This window comes from Equus przewalskii, chromosome 13 (assembly GCF_037783145.1).
Source record: "Equus przewalskii isolate Varuska chromosome 13, EquPr2, whole genome shotgun sequence".
In the NCBI taxonomy this organism is placed as follows: domain Eukaryota; kingdom Metazoa; phylum Chordata; class Mammalia; order Perissodactyla; family Equidae; genus Equus; species Equus przewalskii.
In genome coordinates, this window is record NC_091843.1 from 76,762,882 (window position 1) to 76,784,024 (window position 21,143).

General features: G+C 38.6%; 1 long non-coding RNA gene across 1 annotated transcript; it reads right to left on the minus strand.

Moving 5' to 3' along the window:
- Nucleotides 1-1,206: 1,206 nt before the first annotated feature.
- LOC139075408 (uncharacterized) lies at nt 1,207-20,924 on the minus strand. The gene is made up of 3 exons (XR_011525787.1): nt 20,785-20,924; nt 14,160-14,251; nt 1,207-1,375 (listed from the first exon to the last, which is right to left on the minus strand). It is a non-coding gene; the product is annotated as an uncharacterized lncRNA (long non-coding RNA).
- Between the last annotated feature and the right edge of the window lie 219 nt (nt 20,925-21,143).

Below are 21,143 nucleotides of genomic sequence, written 5' to 3' on the forward strand. Positions count from 1 at the left end.
CAACGGGCCCAGTTTTTTCACAGTGGGCCATTTCTTCTTGTTAAGAGGAGTGTTGGTCTCCTTGGGAGCAGCAATGAAGAGAATGTTCTGATTTTCTTTTTTTTTTTTACTGCATTCTATAAGATGTCATTCTTACTACTTCAGAAAAAGAACTGTTTCTTCTTGATTCCTAGGACCAAGAGTTTTTTCCTACCTACTTCTCTTATGAAATGATAAACATGTGATATGTGTGCATCATATTTCTAAACCAGAACTAAAAACTAGATCTCTATTAGTTTGGAGATCTAGGGTCTGACTTTTATAATGAGTAAGTTGTTTTCGTCTCTGCAGAAATTACTGCTAAGTATTCTACCATGTTGGCTTTTCCTCCGTTGTATTCTTATGATGGCTATATCCACCTGTGAACCCAAACAAACATGATGGCCTGCGAGACTAGAGAACTGACGTTTCTATCCAAGAACTTTCCTTATCTCTAGCATCGACGCGAATTCTTTCCCACATGAGCAGCATCTCATATGTAATATACGAATTTGGTACCTTGTTGATGGATATAAATGGCAGATGAAATTTAGCCAGAGATTAAGAAGAAAAGTTAATGGCCAGCCCCTACTTTCTTCTACTTTAGAAGTGAAAACAGTGGTTTTCACCACTGTTAGTTGCAGTCCAAACAACCACAAATTTAAGAAGACTTCCATGCAACTTCAGAAATATCTAAAAATAATTAATTTTATTTTAAAATGTTTAATTGAAAAGTGTAGAGAATACCCAATAACTGCTCTCAATCAGTGGTGTAACGTAGCTTATCTTTTCTCCCCTTCCCTCCATGTCCTCTCCCAAGAGCATATGTCTTTCTATCTTTGCCCACCAATGACATTTTCTGCTCTCTAGAAGGATACCTTTGAGATCATTCTGTTCTCATCAACAGTCCCATTGTCATCTCTAACTGCAACATTTACAGCATTTGTGCAAGTATAACCCGCTCCAGAGGATAATTTCTGGCGCCCTTGGGTGGTTAGATGTCGCCTTACCTGCCTGTGTCCTCTTTGCCCTTAGGCCTTCCTCGTGGCTTCGCTCACAGATAGATTCACACGCACAGGGGTGCATTCACATAATATAGACGCATTCATACATGCACATCATACACAAATTAACGTACATGGCACTCAATAGAATTTTGTTAACTCAAATAATGAACATAAACTGTACAGTGTGTGTGTGTAGGGGGTAGTTTATTTTGCCTGTGTTCTGTAGATGCAGGCAATGAGAGTTTTCCTCTATCCTTGAAGTTTTCATTGTGTAGCTTCAGAGATTTTTCTTTCTGGATAATTTCTTTTCAAAAAGTTTGAAGAAAATTTTCACAGCAATTTTGACTTACCTGTAGGTGGAAAAAAGGATAATTTTTACACTTTACAGCAATTTTGGATTTTTTACACGTGGATAATTCTGTGAGCTTTCAAAGCAAACACTTTAAAATTTCCTATTCTTTAGATTGAAGTGGTTGAAAGTAATACTATAATGTTTGTATTTTGCCTTTTATAATTATTGCTATATATACGCATTTATATATTTATATAATCAACATTACTATGAATTTCTAATTGATTAGTTGCTTACTTTATCAGTGCATTTTTTTAAATCTTTCTGAAATCTATATATATCTCAGGCACAAAGAAAATATTCTTTTTCTTTTTGAATCTCTGGAAAATCCACTTATTTGCTTTTAGCACTGGAAAAAATTTTATTTTTTGTTCAAGTAGGCAGTTTTTAAGTTGAAAAATAAAGCATACTTCTTTTCTAAAAGTCTACTCTTTAATATCACCTTCAACTCTGTGCAATAGGACTGGGTCACTGTCTTCGTCACCCCATCCACCTTACCCCTGAGTGGTTAGCATTTAGGTGATGTTGGCCCTTTATGTAGGTGACAGCATGTCCAGGAAATTTATGATAGTGTAAAGCCCTGTGGAGGGGATTAGAAATCCTCTCCCTTTGAAAGTAGAATGCCCTCTACTAACTGGTAAGAATAAGCCTTTTTTTTGTATTGGGAAAACTTCAGGGGTTCTGAAAACTAGGAGGAAAAAAATCTCACACAATCTGAGAATACTATGTTTAGGAAAGTTTGGCAGCAGAGTGAAAAACGACCTTGTGTTAGGATTCTAAGGCTGCGAAGTAGCTGTTTTCATGGGCTATTGAAATCTAGAATGGTCTCCTGTTATTTCTGGGAGAAATAAATCAACTGTAAAAAAAGTAAGACTTTCAAGCTGTAATAATAAAGACTGAATTTTAACTTATGAGGTCTTTCAGTAACTGTAAGTCAACTCTAATTCAATAATATTCCCAAACTGGATATTAAGTATTCTTTTAGAGTAGAGTGAACAAAGCATGCACTACACAGGCAAAATATTGTTATTACATGAGCTTCATGTTTGACATCCCCCCACCTCTCTGTGTAGAATTGGTAACTACAGTTTTACTATACGCAGCAGCATTACCTTCCCCCAGCTGTGTGTCATCAAATTCTCTCAAACAGTGCTTGGCAAAGTAGGGCTGCAGGCTAACTCTGACCCACCACTTGTTTTTGTAAATAAAAAGTCTTATTGGACACAGCCACGCCTATTTATTTAAGGCTTATCTATGGCTGCTTTTGGTTAAACAGCAGAGTTGAGTAGTTTTGACACACACTGTATAGTTTTGCAAAGAGAGAAATATTCTAGCCCTTAGAGGAAAAGTTTACCAACCCCCGGTCTAAGATATCAATTTTCCTTTTTTTTTTCTCCTTCACTGATGGTATCACAGAAAACTTTACATAATGTATATTTTTCCTTCTGTGACCACTCTCTTTTTGAAAGCTAAATTAAAGTAAAACAAAAAGAGCAAAAACAAAACAAAACAAAACAAAAACCCAAAAAGAAAAAAGTCCTTACAAAATTTAAGTACTGATGGGAATTTACAGGATCAGGAAATAGGCTTGTTAAAACATGCTGATGTTAATGAAAACTTTTCTTCTTCTCAGGGAGCACAGTGAGAAAAGAACACTGGTGTATGAATCGGAACACTTACGTTCCTGTTTCAATTTTGCCATTCTCTATCTTGGGGGTTGGCAAATGTTTGGTAAAGGGAAAGATACTAACTACTTGAGGCTTTGTGGACCATGTTTATTTTATTTAATACAAAACAGGCGGTGTGCTGGATTTGGTCCAGTAGTTTGACCGCCGCTCTTCTCAGTGCTCCTGATAAGCTATAAGCTCCATGGGCTGCATTTTCGAGAGACTGAAATCAATAATATCTTCCAATGTTAAAATTCTTCTATCTTGTTTTGTGAATCAAAGCCATTGTTTATATTTGACTACATTTTAAATGGATCATTTTCTTACCACGTGGAAGGTAGAGTCAGAACAATACAGGTGAAAAGGTGTGTGATAAGAAACTCAATTTTTACATTTCCTGGTATATGAATTTCTATTGCTTTGTAACAAGTTGATTCCAAACTTAGAAATGTAAAACAGCAACTCTTTAATCTTAGGCTCAGTCTTGTGGGTCAGAAATTCAGGAAGGCCTTGATTGGACAGTTTTCACTTGGGGTTTCTCATGCGGTTACAGATAGATGTCTGCCAGGGCTGTGGCCATCTGAAGGCTCAAGTGGGCCAGCCTTGAGCCTTCCAAGCCATCCAAGATGGCTGGCAGTAGATGCTGGTCAGATGGAAGCTTAGCTGGGACTATAGATTGAAGTGCCCACACATGGCGTCTTCACCATGGAGGTCTCAAGAGTGGTCAAACATTTTACATGGTGCTTGGCCTACTCCAGAGTGAGCATCCCCAGAGAATGATGTAGAAGCTACATGACCTGTTCTGATCTAACCTAAGAAGTCTGTACTCTATTGGTTAAAGCAGCTGCAAGCTTGCCCAGATTCAAGTGAATGAGGGCTGCACAGTCCCTCCCAATGTGAGGAATGTCAAAGAATTTCGGGCTGTATTTTTAAATCACCATACCCAGCTTTGGTGACTTTTATGTTTATACCTTTAACACTGAATTAGCAGAATTTTTGTACCAGCTATTGTATAATTAACCACAGTTATTAAGGGCAAGATCTCATAATTAGGATCTTCTCAGATCTCAAAGGAAATGGACATCCCACATTTTCTTTATTCATTCATCCATCAGCAGATATTTAGGATGCACATACACACACACACAATGGAATATTATGCAACGTTAATAAAGAAGGAAATCCTGCCATTTGTGACAATACAGATGAACCTAGAGAATATTAATCTAAGTGTAATAAACCAGACAGACAGATACTACACGATCTCATATGTGGAATCTAAAAAAGAAGAAGTCATAGAGATAAAGCAGAATAGTGGTTACCAGAGGCTAGGGGGTGGGGGAAATGTTGGTCAAAGGGTACAAACTGTCAGATATAAGATGAGTAAGTTCTGGAGACAATGTATAGCATAGTGAGTATAGTTAATAAGCGTGTATTGGATACTTGAAACTTGCTAAAAGAGTAGATCTTAAGTGTTCTCACCACAGACACAAAAGAAGAAAAAGGTAACTATGTGAGGTGATAGATATCTCAATTAGTTTCATTAATCACTTCAAAATGTGTATGTATATACAAACATCACACTGTACACTTTAAATATATGCAATTTTTATTTGTCAAATATACCTCAATAAACCTTGGGGGAAAAGAAAGGTGAGTTTAGAGAAGAAGTAGTGTTGGTGGGGTGCTCACAGAGGCCTTGTCAGCTGTGGGAAAGAGTTTGGATTTCACTGAAGAACATGAGAAGTCGTTACAGAGTCTTGAGCAGAGGAGTGATATTCTCTGACTCAGAGTTTTAAAATCACTATGGCCATAATAATGATAATAATAATAATAATAGCCCATATTTTGGGGGGATGGGTGGGCAAGAATGGAGGCAGAGGGTTTAGTTAGGAGGCTTTTGTGTTATTTTATGCACTAGATGTTTGTGGAATAGAGTATTAACAGTATGGGTGATTAGAAAAAGTAAAAATAGATTAGAGACTATCCCCAATTTTCCAGATAGGTAAATAGAGACTTAGGGAGTTTAACCAATTCTTGTAGAAGTGGTAAATTGGTATTCAATTTATACATCTAATTTCACAGATCAACTTCAGTGAAATGTCATGTAGATTTGTCACATTTAAATTAAGTCTAAATAAATGAGATTTTACTGTAATTTAGGTGGTTTAGGTTGAGTTAAAAGACATTAACCATTAAATTTTTAGACATTTTCTGTGATCATGCCTCTTCGTTGTCTCCATGTAGAAAACATTTAAAATATAATAAATTGGATGAAATTTAAATTATATCAGCATTTTGTTATATTATTTTTATGGAAAATGAGGAAATCACTGCAGATATAAAACCTGTTGCCTCATACGAACATTCTGCACAATCCTGATGAACAAGGCCTAACAGTCAACCTGAGGAAGTTTGCTACTATCAGTTTGGGGAATTGATGAATGATCAATGATGTATCAGAATTTTTTTTCTTCAGGTTCAATAAGAGTGGAAGAGAGCACTGCCAGGTATGTTGGGACTAATTTGGAACCAAATCTAAGAAGTACATACTTTTCATCGAAAGGTTCCTGGAACTATTCATGGCGGTACCTTCACAAGCCTGGAGAGTCTCCCTTGTTTAGATCTTTCTTCCTTTGGGCAAGAGTTGGGAGAGAGACTCTTCTGTTCTGTTCTTGCTGCAGTACTTTAAAAAAATGTTTATTGGAGAAGCAATTGACTCCTTTATCATGAAGATCACGGAGTCTTTTTTGTATTTTCTTCCCTATGTTTACCTCTGCTGTGATCTCTCTGAGTTACCGACAAAGGGATTTACTTGCGGCTCTAAAACCTCTCTGCTGCTCAATTTATAGGTTACATCGTGCTTCCTCTCCCACACGATCGAGATCTTCAAAGTAAGCATCTTTCAAAGGAGCGACAAGCAAAATACAGCAGCAGGATCAGTAACTCCCTGTGAAGCAGCTTTGCCTGCTGTCATTGTTGACTGCTGGAGGTGCTGATCCATGTCAGTCACTAAAACGACACCTTGGCAAGATGGCAGTCTGCACCCCGAGTTTTTGTGTGTAGGAACACTTTTAGATAATGAGATTTTCTTATATTCCTCACACCTTACACAGTGCCTGGAACATAGTAGGTACCCAGTAAATATTTATTAATATTAACTATAAAACCATATTTTGAAAGCTTTGCTAACGTGGTAGATTGATTTGTTGCAGATGGAGTAATGCAAGAATTTCCTCATCAATCCTGGATAAAGTTTATTAATACTAGAATAAATAACTCTCCAAGCAGGCAAAGACTTTTAGCAAGACTCAATGGATTGATATAAACTTATATTTTTAAAGCATCAAACTAAGAAGAGGTTAAGACTAACGTTTACTTATTAAGATAATTTCCTAATCATTTTTATAAGAACTTAATGAGTGACAAACTGACGCTGGATATAAATTTATGATTTCCCAAAATAACATTTGATTGGTTTGAGTGATGTCTTACATCAAGTAATCATAGTTAATTTTTGCTTCTGGAGAGATTTGACTTTACCAGTCTATCATGTCATCAGATGTATTTCAAGAATAATTTCTTTGTCTGTTGATACAGAGTTAAAGAATTCCTATGGAGATTCTTGAATCTATAACTTGTATTTTTATCAGGGCAGATAGGACAAGTTCAGAATAGTGGCAAAAAGACTACATCTTCATCTGAAATATATTGCAAACACATAAAGAATGATTTCACATCAAAAAATATTTTAAGTCCTATAAATCAAGGGCAAAGTTATGATTTTTCTCATGCATGAGTTATGATGCAAAAAACAATGGGTCACTTATTTTAAGTTTAAAGAAAGGCCAATAAATGCTGCGACCTCAATTCTGTTGTAAATATCAACAGTTACAACAATGAGAGAAAAGGAGTTATAAATTAAATATACTGCTAAGACAAATGTGAAAACTATTTTTCTTGTTATACTATTTTTTTCTTGTTATATCTATTTCTTTAACATTCAATATGTATAATTAAGATTGATTTTTAATTTTAATTCACAAAATAATCCAGGTCTAAAAGAAATCTCAGAGTAAAAAAAGGATTATATGATGGTAAGGATAAAATTGTTAGGTTTTACATTTCTAGATGTTTTTCTCAAGGATGAATTTTGAATGCTTTCTATTTTGGGGGAGGGGGAGGGTTATAAACCAATCACCCTAACACATAAACAAAGCCCTAACAATATTTACAACACAATCATAGACGCACAGTGAAAATTGGGAATAGGGTAATCCTTACCATTTAGAAACAACTCAGGCAACATATAGGAACAGAGAGCTTAACCTGGGTGAAGTAAAGAATGTTCCCTGTATTATTCTAGCACCTGCTACCAGGGCTGACATAAGTCTGGATCTGGCTGTCCCTTGACCCAGATTCCAGTTTTCCACTGGATCAGGTTTGGCATAATTCTTTCACTGGTCTCTGTCCTTCTCCATGGCAGTAGTGGGTGCTTCTTCTAACAGCTACTGTGTTTCCCCAACTTACCCTTGCCCTTGAGATGTGGTGGTTAGCCCAGCACACTGTTTCTCAAACCCTGGCTGCACACTGGGAGTACCTGTGAGTTTTTATAAACTACCCATATCCTGGTCTCTCCTCCAGAGATTCTGATTTAATTGGACTGGGTGGGGCTCAGGCTTTGGCATCTTTGGAAAGGTCCTCCTGTATTTCTAAGGTGCAACTAAAGGTAAGAACCACTGGTCTACTTAATAAAGCTTGGAACAGGGAAGAGAGCACCATCTGTGAAGTTCTGCCTCAGTTCTTATCCTCGATTTTTTTTTTTTAGGATTTTATTTTTTCCTTTTTCTCCTCAAAGCCCCCCGGTACATAGTTGTATATTCTTCGTTGTGGGTTCTTCTAGTTGTGGTATGTGGGACGCTGCCTCAGCGTGGTTTGATGAGCAGTGCCATGTCTGTGCCTAGGATTCAAACCAACGAAACACTGGGCCGCCTGCAGCGGAGCGCGAACTTAACCACTCGGCCACAGGGACAGCCCCATCCTCGATTTTATGTTTTGCCACTGCTCCCTCAGGTCTCAGAAAACCCAGCGAAGCCAGTCTCAGGTGAACCCAATGATGGCAATTCACGGTTCTTGACTTTCAATTCTCTTTGCCCATAATCTTTTTCAGGTGGGAAACTCAAAAGAGTGGTCATAGAATGACAAAGACTCCTAAGGGTACTTGGCATTGGCTTGTGACACATGGTGGAATGAATTCTTTTTAAATGTTCAGTAAGTGAATTGCGCAGAATTGGAGAGTAATGGATTGGCGTACCAAAATGCATATATACAGCAAAGTTAATCAAAGCAAAAAATTTTAACCAAGAGTATCGCAGTAAACAAGCATTGGTATAGGATTTGTAGTCTTAGATTCAAGTGCTGGCTTTGCCATTACTAGCTGTGTGACTTGTACAATTTACCTACTCTTTCTGAGCTTTAGTTTCTTTATCCATAAAATAGAAACAATATCTGCTGTACTTTCCTTACATGGTTGTTGTGAGGATTAAATTAAATTACAAAAGTGGAATAACATTTTATCTTACTAGGTGATATACAAATGTTATTACTATGGGTTGAGCTGCTTTAATATGCATTTATGTGAAAACATTTCATGATTCACTTTTTCAACAAGGGAATAATTCTGGGGAACAATGGTTGTAAAACTGTAATTAAATCAATGTGTCATAGTCTTCAACTAATCTCCCTGGGTGGCAAGTTTATACGAAATGAAGAATGCATCTTATGTAAACCTGATGTTTCATCCTTACATAGGATATAATTGGTTATTGGTTTTGCAAAGCAAAGTTCTGCACCATTTTCTCATAATTTAAAGGTTTTATCCCAATAGCTACTGAGCCCATAGTAGCCATTAAAAGAAAAAAAAAAAACAACAACTATAGGAGTAGAAACATTAGTGATTCTGTTAGGCTGTGGAAGAAGTCTTAGTCTTGTCTTAAACTGTAGTGCCTCAGTCAATCTGGGCTGCTATAACGTATTATCATAAACTGGGAGGCTGAAACAACATCTACTTCTCACAGTTCTGGAGACTGGGTGGTTTGAGATTGGGGTGTCAGCATGGTTGGGTTCCAGTGAGAGCCCTCTTCCAGGTTGCAGACTGCTGACTTCTTGCATCCTCATGTGATGGAATGAGGGTGAGCTGGTTCTCTGGCCTCTTTTTTTTTTTTTGATTTGATTTGATTTTTTTTACTGCAGTAACATTGGATTGTGACATTATATAACTTTCAGATGTACATCATAATATATTTCAAATTCTGTGTAGATTACATCATGTTCACCACCCGAAGACTGATTACAAGCCATCACCACACATGTGTGCCTAATCATCCTTTCCAGCCTCTCCCCTCCCCACTTCCCCTCTGGTAACCACTAATCCTATCTTTGTTGCTATGTGTTTGTTTGTTGTTGTTTTTATCTTCTACTTATGAGTGAGATCATGTGGTATTTGATTTTCTCCCTCTGACTTATTTCCCTTAGCATAATACCATCAAGTTCCATCCATGTTGTCACAAATGGCCAGATTTCATCATGTCTTATGGCTGAGTACTATTCCATTGTGTATATATACATCTTTATCCATTTGTCCCTTGATGGGCACCAGGTTCCTTCCAAGTCTTGGCTATTGAGAATAAGGCTGCGACGAACATAGGGGTGCATGTATCTTTATGCATTAGTGTTTTCATGTTCTTTGGATAAACACCCAGCAGAGGAATAGCTGGATCATATGATAGATCTATGCTTAATTTTCGGAGGAAGCTCCATAGTGTTTTCCATAGTGGCTGTACCAGTTTACACTCCCACCAGCAGTATACGAGTGTTCCTTTCTCTCCACATCCTTTCCAATATTTGTTGTTTCCTGTCTTGTTAGTTATAGCCATTCTGACCGGAGTAAGATGTAGTTTTGATTTGCATTTCCCTGACAGTTAATGATGTTGAACATGTTTTCATGTGCCTGTTGGCCATCTGTATATCTTCTTTGGAAAAATCTCTATTCAGATCTTTTGCCCATTTTTTAATTGGATTGTTGGTTTTTTTGTTGTTGAGATGTATGAGTTCTTTGTATATTTTGGATATTAACCCCTTATCCGATTTGTGGTTTGCAAATATCTTCTCCCAATTGTTAGGTTGTCTTTTTGTTTTGTTGGTTTCCTTTGCTGTGCAGAAGCTTTTTAGTTTGATGTGGTCCCATTTGTTTATTTTTTATTTTGTTTGCCTTTCCCTGTCAGACATGGTACTTGAAAACATGCTGCTAAGACTAATGTCAAAGAGCATGCTGTCTGGCCTCTTCTTATAAAGAGCATGCTGTCTGGCCTCTTCTTATAAAGAAACTAATCCCAATCGTGAGAGCTCCATCTTCATGACTGAATTATCTCCTAAAGGCCCCACTTCCAAGTGCCATCACCTTGGTGATTAGATTTCAAGATGTTAATTTTGGGGTGATACATTCAGTCCATAACGTATCACTTCAAAAAGTGAAGCTAATGTCCATAACCCCCATTTACCAAGCCAGTGCTATGCGCTGGGTACCATGGTAAGGGCTTCAGATACTTCTTCTCATTTAGGCATTCCCAAATGTTGGTGTGATTTAGGTTCTATTATTGTATCAATTTTATTGCTTAAAAACAAAACAAAAAAAAGTGTGGCACAGAGGGGCCTGTTTCCTCTTAAATCCAAACTGTCCAACTCAGATCCCTTGCCTTTTTTTTTTTTTTAAAGATTTTTTTTATTTTTTCCTTTTTCTCCCCAAAGCCCCCCGGTACATAGTTGTATATTCTTCGTTGTGGGTTCTTCTAGTTGTGGCATGTGGGACGCCGCCTCAGCGTGGTCCGATGATCAGTGCCATGTCTGCGCCCAGGATTAGAACCAACGAAACACTGGGCCGCCTGCAGCGGAGCGCGCAAACTTAACCACTCGGCCACGGGGCCAGCCCCCATCAGATCCCTTGCTTTTAACCACTAAACTCTACTGTCTTCCAGAAATCACTGTTAGGGTTTATTGGCATGTTGGTTTGGGGGAAGACGATGAAAGAAGCTTGAAAGGGGAATGGGGATGAAGGATAGTCTAAGGTTTCTTTCAGAAATAACTACTGTGGCTCAGTGTATGGACCCATAGTTGAACTGTGTGGAGGGTGGGGCTACACATACTAGCCGAAAAAATTGTTCTCACAAGAAACTGGTTGGCTGGTACTCAATTGCCCCGCTCCAGGTGATGAAGTGTGACATCATTGGGACTTCAGTGCACTGGCCTTAGAGAACACCAGAAGGCATCATTGTAGGCTCAGACATGAGTATTCTTATCTGCAGAAGTGACAGTGGTCTCTTCAAACCATGGACCTTGGAGAAAGCTCAGAGCACAGGGCAGGAGAATAAGAACATGATGGGTGCCACACTGCAGTAGACCATACTTGATCTAAGTACAGGCAGCATTCTCTTGGGAGTTCCCAGAGGAAACATGTGGGGCACTTTGCATTACCAAGGAAAGACACATTCCAATAGAACACAGGTGACTCCTGTGGAAGGGACCTCACAGTCCCTGTAGGCTGGAGTGGCCTGAATAACAGTAGCAACAAGAATGATAACAATTAACTTATGCTGTGCTCTTCTAAATGCTTTGCATATAACGACCTCAATCTCCAAAGCAGTTCGATAGGCTGAAGAGTAGGTAATATTAATACTACCGTTTTACAGATAAGGATCTCAGAGACAAATAACTTGCCCAGGTTCACACAAGTTAATCAATGCAAGGTGAGATTAAATCAGATCTTTTTGATTCCAGAGCCATACCACATATTATAATTTGTTTTCCTACAAAAAAGCTAGTGGAAGAGGATGCTGTACACCTTTTGATTAGAACTGCCATGAGTTTTGGAAGTGAATGAATGTCCACCTGGCTAGTTTGCCAGGAGCATGAACACCAGGGTTGGAGTCATCGATATAACAAGACATAGCTGGGACTTTTGTTTGGCACTGCTCGTAGTTCCTTTGACTGATCTCATGACCTGCAGAAACTGTGCTAGTCATTTACGAACAACAAGTGAAATTAATTACCTTCTAAATGCAGATTAAGTCAGAACACACTTTGAATAAAAGGATTTTGATTGTTTGTTTTGCCCTACAAAGGCTGGCATCAATCAGCGATTCCAAATAAAATCACAAACTTGTGTTGATCTCAAATATCAAAGAAGTGAGTCTCTAATCCTGCTAGAGAACGCCTCAATTTGAGAGTTAGGCCTGGTTAGGAATACGAACAGATTCTATCCAGTTATAAGGGAGATGAATGTTGAAATATTGAGAGTTGTGTGGAGGGAGAACTTGTATATTTACAAGTTCTGAGAATGATAATATTGCAAAAGGGATTCAATGACTTGATTAGAATACAAAGTTACAACATAACCTAGCACACCACACCATATCATCTATTCCCAGGATATATGGCCTGCCTGATTTTTCAGCCTCAGAAACTGTCTTCTTTCATCATCAGAGTCCAGTTGACTCCTAGACGCAGACCTGGCCCAATGTTATGGCCCTCAACATTAAGTCGCCTATGCTACCCATTTATCTCTGACCTTAGTATCTAGTTATCATTTAAACTTTTTTCTCATTCTTTTAACTGTTCCTACTGTCTTCCAGTTCTAGTCTCCAAATGCTGACATTTTCCTCTGTGGCAGAATCCTAGCTTGGTAATCTGCCCAGGACGACAGTCCCTTTCTTGCATAACTCACATCTGTTCCAAAACTCCAACCTGGTGACTGGGAATCCACTCAAGGTTTTCTGTTGCTGACTGTCTTTCTGTACAGACTCGTGACCATCCTCTGCTTCGGGTAGATATTGACAACCACCTGCCTGAAGGGGTTGCTTGCCAGTGCAGAGGGTTTCAAACCTCAACTTTCACCAAAATCACTTGATGAACTTTTACAGTTCGGAACTCTGGGCTCCACCTCCAAGAGATTCTGATTCAGTCAGGCTGGGGTGGAGCCTAGAAATCCACATATTGAGCAGCTCCCCTGGTGGAACTCTGCAGGTGGGTGGAGGACCACACCTAGGCAGAGACAGGCTGCTCAACGGTCTGTTGCTACACCAGTGCTGGCCAACCTTGGACTTCCTAATATTCCTAATACTCGCAGATGGGTTGCTGTTCCCCAAGGTCTCATCCTACTCCTGTGGTCCTTCAGATCTCAGCTTAGATGCTGTCTCCTCTTGCCTCCTAAGACTGTTAGATGCCTCTTGTATGTACTATTGTATATCCTGTCCTTATCTCTATCTTGCATGTACCTCACTGTATTTCTCTATTCACTTCTCTATATGCCCTGCTAGACTATGAACTCTGAGGGGAGAGTTATGTCATGTTCACCTCTGAATCCTCATTGCCTGCTATAATAACAGGCATAGAGAAGAAGAAATAGTTATTGAACGGGCAGGTCTAAACGGTTCTAGATGGTGGCAGGTCCTAGTCAGTCTTGTTCACCTGATTCAGCTGGGCTACTCGAAGGTCTTAATTTGGATTACTTTAGGGCTGCTGGTCTAGAAATGTACCTGGGATATAAGAGAACTAAGGTTATGGACACAATCTAGCCCAACCTATCCTATTGATTGCTAGACTATGGCAGAGCTTCCAAAACTGGTTCTAATATAAGGATCCACCTCAAGTAAGGATAAGAAACCAAGCCCATATAATTTCTTAAAATTCAAAATATTCTAATTTTCAGGGTGAAATACTGCGATCTGGACATAAGGCATTTAAACATTAGAGAAAATGGGAAGCCCTATTTTGATTCTGGTATGGATCCAATGTTTAGAGATGGTTGGTGATAAATTTTGTAAAGCAGCAGTTTCCTCATTTTTTTTCCTCTTCTAATTGTAGTTAGTCTCTGATTCCATGTTAGCGAAACCTTAAATCTTAGAATCACTGCATGCTAGTCCTGGAAGGGACTTTTGAGATGATCATTATTATAGATGAGGAAAGTTGGGTTTAATATTTGTTCAGTGTCTATGGTGTGCAACAAAACAGAATAAAACAAAGACTCAGACTGGAGGCTGTCACATGCTGAGGCTTACATACCTACTTAGTTTTCCATTTCAGCTGGATCCCAGATCTCCTGATCTCCACGACAATCCCTGCTCTGTCAGAAATTTGCATGCTCAGGTGGAATCCTGGAGACAGACCACAGCACAGACTTGTCTGATTCAGATTTGTCCTGCCCTGCAGCTGGCTTATTTCATTCTCCACTGGATCTTCAGGATTTCTTTATACAATGCATTATTTTTTCCCAAGGCTGATATTATTTTAATAATTGGCCTGTTGAGTGTGTATACTTTGGGACTAATTATCTTATTACTTATTTGAGACACATATCTGGAATTGGCAATAGGGGAACGTTTAAGTGGTGCTTAAGAAGGAAATGGGGGGCAGTCAAGAATGGCCATACTTAGGCAGTTAGATGTTTTTTGGCTCATGTTTTATGAGCATAGATTTATTTTTTTGTATATCTCTTAAAATATAATTAAACTATTGCCAACTGCTGATGATTTCCTCTAATGGAAGAAAGCTGGGGTTTAGGTAATATAAAATCAAGGATAGTCCAAAAAATATTTGGCATTTGAGTATTTTTCTATTCATTTTTTTTTTCCCAGCAAAACATTGCTGGGCATCTTTATGTGTCAGGCACTGTGTTGGGCACTGGAGACATTTGTATCCATATGAATTAAACATGGAATTCGATTTAGAATTTCATCTTAGATAAAATGTTAGATGTACGATTTTAAACAGTAGAGAAACTATTCAGAAGCTACTTTTCATCCTATGTTTCACTCTTCCCAGATGTCTACTCCTGGTGGGGACTTGATTTTTTTTCTCAGGTTAATGTAAGATTTGCCTTCTCTCAAACTCTCCCTGGAGGAATCCTCTTAGATTAGATGGTACCTTTGCATGCAAATTGCATAGAGAGACTTGGGGTGTCAACAGACTGTCGTTATGTAGATTAAATGTTAGCTGCTAATGTAATTTCTGAGATATAATCTAAGTAAGGATTTAGATAGCACAAGTGTTCTCAATACACTAGGAGACAAGTTCTGCCTTTGACAAGCCGTATTGTCTGGTCAGTTGCTTAAAACTGAATTGTACTTTAAGGAGAAATCTTAGTAAGTATGAAAAAGAATTGATGGTGCTGAATTAGTGCTCACTTAGAATAGGAAGGAAGTCACACACACAGAGTAAATGGTATTGGGTAACTCTCTTTTGCCTCTGGAAGCTAATATTTCTATGGTTATAGGAAGAATATAATAATATTTCTGATGCCTTTAATCCTCCCAGAACTGCTGTGTATTAGTCAGTTTTCTTAAAGATGGAAGTACAGAGCATCAGTTATCCCTTTACTAAATAATAAATAACATATCTAAAATCTAAAAGTAAAGGAAAACACAGAAGACCTATATATTGATGAAAGAGTGCAGAAATAGAAATCAAGGAAGTATTAGTCTTAAATTAAAGGGACACCCCCCCCCCACAAACATGCACACACACATGTAAATTGTTTTAGATGATAAATAAGAGTGAGAAGTGGTTAAGCTTCATTCCAATCTACCCAGTTTACCTTCTTCATTGGATAGACCCAGCAATTAGGTAAAGCCTACAGTGGTCTAATGTCATTTAAGGGACATTCACCAGATCCTCCTGCTTAAAGTATTATTCCTTTCATTATACTTCTATTAAGACATAACGTTCACAGGATCTCTGTCAAAATATAAATAGAAGCATGGCAGGCAGAGTATATTGACTGTGTAACACAAAGTCATTTCTTGGATTAACTCAGTGTTGCTCATCATATAGGCAAAGACGGGATTCTAGGAAGATGAGCAAGTTTGGGGGATGAGCAAGGATGGGGGCTGAGGGACAAAGAATGATGGAAAGCTCCAGCAGATGGGATGCAACCCTGAAGAGATAACTAAGGGCACTGGGGAGATGGGAATGGACAGGGAGCCTCAGGCAGAGGGAGCTCACAGGGTGGCTCCTCCTCTCACTGGTAGCCTGTTTGTCGGGAGCCAGGCTTCGTAGTGCTGTCACTGCACACTCTCCTGCTCGTATGAAGTGGGACATTTAAAACTGCAGAGCAAATTGTTCTACCTGCCTTATCTAGCTGCTTTGAAGATTAATGACGTAATGGTTAAAAAGTGCTGGAGATGAAAGTTTCAGTACAAATGTTTGTTTACTTTGCCAAGGGGAGCTCTCTTTGAGAGCTGAAGTTTTTTAAATAAATGTAAACACCTAGTGTTCCTGGTGCCTGCATCCTATTATTAGGGAGCTGCCACATTGGCACCTGGACAAAACATTGGTATTTGATCCTCCCTGATGTTTTTCTCACAGTTTCCCTGGGACAGTCTCCACGGGGACGAGCCATGTCAGATTGGATCAGCCATTTCATACGAAAGTAAAGTCAGAGGACAAGCACCCAATCTAGGAGCCCCGGGCAGGGCTGGATTACACACTGATGCTCAAGACCTCAGTGCTCAAGATCCCAGCAAAGCAAACACAGGCACGTACATGCACATATTAGCAGATCTAGACAGAATTTAATTTCACTTATGCATACCTATGAATTTGGTGTAATTTTGAAAACTATGAAGCAATCATTCATGGGTTGGTCTTGGTTTTGTTTCTAATGAGGTATTGGAGTTGGGCACAGGGGACCTGTGGAGTACTTAGGGCATCTAAGTACTTGGCCTTGGCCAGGAGAAATAGCAGCAGAGCACTATGGAGTGACTCTTCTTGTGGCTGCAGGAAGAGGTCAGCGATTCTGAGTGGGGAAAATTTCCTGTAATTTTGTTCCTGCCTTTTTTTCTCCATGTCAGAGACCTACGCTTGATCTGTAATTGGGTGCTCAAAAGGTGAAACCAGGATCAAATCATCAGCTTGCATCTTATTCTATGGCATGGCCTGATGGAACAGCAATGGTGTGATTGTAAGGACAGTAGCAGCTTAACGGGGACAATATAACAAATGGGAAAGACCTGAACCATCTTCTTATTTTATTGGGCTACATTGAGCAAAGAGGAGCTTGAAGGGAAATATAGAGGTCTCCCATTTTACAAAACTGGGAAATAAAGGTGCAAATATTGTATGAGGCAAGAAACGAGGCTTCTAGACAAAATAGTTAAAAGTCAGCAAATCTATTTCTTCTTTTCTCCTCAGGGTGGGATGTGTTTTCTTTATCCCTTGCATTTCCCCTCACAAATATTTGACTTTGCATTTTAAAATAGACTATCTAGAAATAATATACCAGAAAATTCTCCAGAAAGAAATTTATATACTTGTTTTGACTGTGCAGAATCCTAGCCATAAGTATGCTTAAATATATTACCAACGATATACTCTAATTCCAAGCACTTGGGTTTCAGAATGGGATAAAGGATTTTTCAGAGAATGAAGGAAGATAGAAGGGGAGGTTAAACACGGCACAGGCATTCTAATACTGGGATTCTCTGGAGGAGGGAAAGTGGATCTCTAACTCTTCCAGGAAACAAAAGCAGAAGGCTGGAACCACTTTTCCTTTTGTTCTTCCTAGTCTTCAAAAACCCCTGCTTGCCCACAGAAAAAACTTGACAACACTTTGGCCTATAAACACCAGCATACCAACTGTACTAAATCTCTGCCCTGCTATTTTGGGTAAGCTAGAGGAAAAATAGCAGACTGCATAGGAGGAAGCCTGGGGGCCCGCCAAGGCCATGACGTACAGGTTTCCAAGCAAATCTATGGCTGAATCAGAAAAAGCATGTCTGTAGTCGGGTTCAGATATAAGCCCTCCTCTTCTCGAATTTCTCAGCTTATCTCACAGGAAGAAGAGGTGGGGATTCACAGTAGCTTTCCACCTCTCAGAGGTCATCCAACAGGCCATCAAAACGTATTTTGTTCAAGTTTCATGAAACCCAGAAGGAGATGTTGGTGGAGGTGTTCTCTGTATCGTTTTTATTTTGCCATTCGGCCAGCAAACAACTCATATACCGTCTTCAATGAAGCCAAAGAGTCCCAATGGAGAAATAATTAAAACCACTGATATTTTCCTAAAGCTGTTTGATGTTTCAACAGCTTCAGTGAGTGAAGCATTCACACTGCTGTTAGCATGGAAAACACAGAGACTTTGAAAAAGAGTGTTGTTCTCGTGTTAGATTATTCCTAGTCTCTGGACCTGATAGCTGGATGAGTGGCTTACTTTTCTTTTATCAGGTGTGGATGGAATTGGTAGCAGGGTCATCTATTGGATATTGAATAAAATAACTCAGAGAAAAAAATGTCACCAAATTTCAAACCCACATGTAATTAAATCTAGGGACTTCTCTCTCCTTTCTTCATGTTTTTCATAGGAAGGATCCAGAGTAGATCTGTCAAAATTTCTTAGTTTTTCAGAAAATGGTTTTCTATCCTAAATGGTCAGGTAAATCTTGGATGTGATTTAAATAATGGATGTTTTAAATATTAGCATTTCAGAAATATGTTTCTTTTTGGTCCAGGAAACATGCTAACTAAGGCCTAGTAAGTTCAAAACTGTTCAATAATGATGTGAACGCTCAACTTGAAATCATACTGCTAACATTTTAAAGCATGAAATTTTCACATTAAGAAAAGCTATATTTTTAAGAACAATTGTATTAGTCAGCTTGGGCTGCCATAACAAATACCATAGACTGGGTGCCTTAAAAAACAGAAATTCAGGGGCTGGTCCCGTGGCCGAGTGGTTAAGTTTGCGCGCTCCGCTGCAGGCGGCCCAGTGTTTCGTTGGTTCGAATCCTGGGCGCGGACATGGCACTGCTCGTCAAACCACGCTGAGGCAGTGTCCCACATGCCACAACTAGAAGGACCCACAACGAAGAATATACAGCTATGTACCCGGGGGCTTTGGGGAGAAAAAGGAAAAAATAAAATCTTAAAAAAACAAAACAAAACAAAACAAAAAAAACAGAAATTCATTTCTCAAAGTTCTGGAGGCTGGGAAGTCCAAGATCAAGGTGCCTGCTCCATACTACCCAAAGCAATCTACAGATTCAATGCATCAAAATTCCAATGATGTTTTTCACAGAAATAGAACAAACAATTCTAGAATTTGTATGGAACCACCAAAGACCTTGAATAGCCAAAGCAATCTTGAGAAGGAAGAACAAAGCTTGAGGCATAATGCTCCTGATTTCAAACTATATTCCAAAAGTGTAGTAATCAAAACAGTATGGTACTGGCATAAAAACAGAGATATAGATCAATGAAACGGAATAGAGAGCCCAGAAACAAACTCATGCATATTAATTTATGTATAGTCAATTAGTTTACAACAAAGGAGCCAAGAATATACAATGGGGGAAAGAACAGTCTCTTCAACAAATGGTCTTGGGAAAACTGGATCACTATCTCACACCATACATAAAAATTAACTTAAAATGGGTTAAAGACTTGAATGTAAGACCTGAAACCATAAAACTCCTAGAAGAAAACCTGGAGATCGACTCCTTGATATCAGTCTTGGCAATGATTTTTTGGATTTGACACCAAAAACAAGGCAAGAAAAGCAACAATAAACAAGTGGGACTACATCAAATTAAAAAGCTTCTGCACAGCAAAGGAAACCATCAACAAAATGAAAAGGCAATCTATTGAATGGGAGAAAATATTTGCAAATCATATATCTGATAAGGGGCTAATATCCAAAATATATAAAGAACTCATACAACTCATTAGTGAAAAACCAAATAATCAGATTGAAAAATGGCAGAGGATCTGAATAGACATTTTTCCCAAAAAGACATACAAATGGCCAACAGGTACGTGACAAGTGCTCAACATCACTAATCGTCAGGGAAATGCAAATCAAAGCCACAATGACATATCACCTCACACCTGCTAGAAAGGTTATTATCAAAAATACAAGAAATAACAAATGTTGGTGAGGGTGTGGAGAAAAGGGAACTCTTGTGCACTGTTGATGTGAATGTAAATCAGTGCAACCATTATGGAAAACAGTATGGAGGCTCCTTAAAAAATTAAAAATTGAATTACCAGATGATCCAGAAATTTATCTGAAGAAAACATAACACTAATTTGAAAAGATTTATGCACACCTATGTTCACTGCAGTGTTATTTACAATAACCAAAACATGGAAACAACTTAAGTGTCCACAGATAGATGAATGGATAAAGAAAATGTGGCATATATACAATGGAATATTATTCAGCCATAAAAAGAATGAATTCTTGCCATTTGTGACAACATGGATAGACCTCAAGGACATTATGCTAAGTGAAATAAGTCAGAGAAAGACAAATACTGTATGACTCACTTATATGTGAAATCTAAAAAAGAAAAATGAAAAAAACAGAGCTCATAGATACAGACAGCAGATTGGTGGTTACCAGAGGGTGGGTGAAATGAGTGAAGCGGGTCAAAAGGTACAAATCTCCAGTTACAAAATAAGTAAGTCATGGGAATGTAACGTACAGCAGGGTGACTGTAGTTAATAATACTGTATCACATATTTGAAAGTTGCTAAGAGGGTAGATCTTAAAAGTTCTCGTCACAAGAATGAAGTTTTGTAACTATGTATGGGGATGGATGTTAACTAGAATTATTGTGGTGACCATTTTACAATATATATAAATATCAAATCATTATGCTGTACACCTGAAATTAATATATCTCAATTATACCTCAATTTTAAAAAAAAGGAGGCCAGCTGATTTGGTTCCTGGTGATGGCTCTCTTCTTGGCTTGCACACGGCCACCTTCTCCATGTGTCCTCACATGGTGGAGAAAGAGAGATCTCTGGTGTCTCTTCCTCTTTTATAAGGATTCCGATTCTATTGGATCGGGCCTCCACCCTTATGACATCATTGAACCGTAATCACCTCCAATATAGTCACATGGGGTTAGTGCTTCAACATACAATTTTTGGGAAGGACACAATTCAGTCCGCAGAAGCAGTGGTGGGTAGTGTGAAACCTTTTGACGTACCAATAAGCCTTGATTCATGAAGCAGATCATTCAAGGGCCACATAGAAGTAAAAAG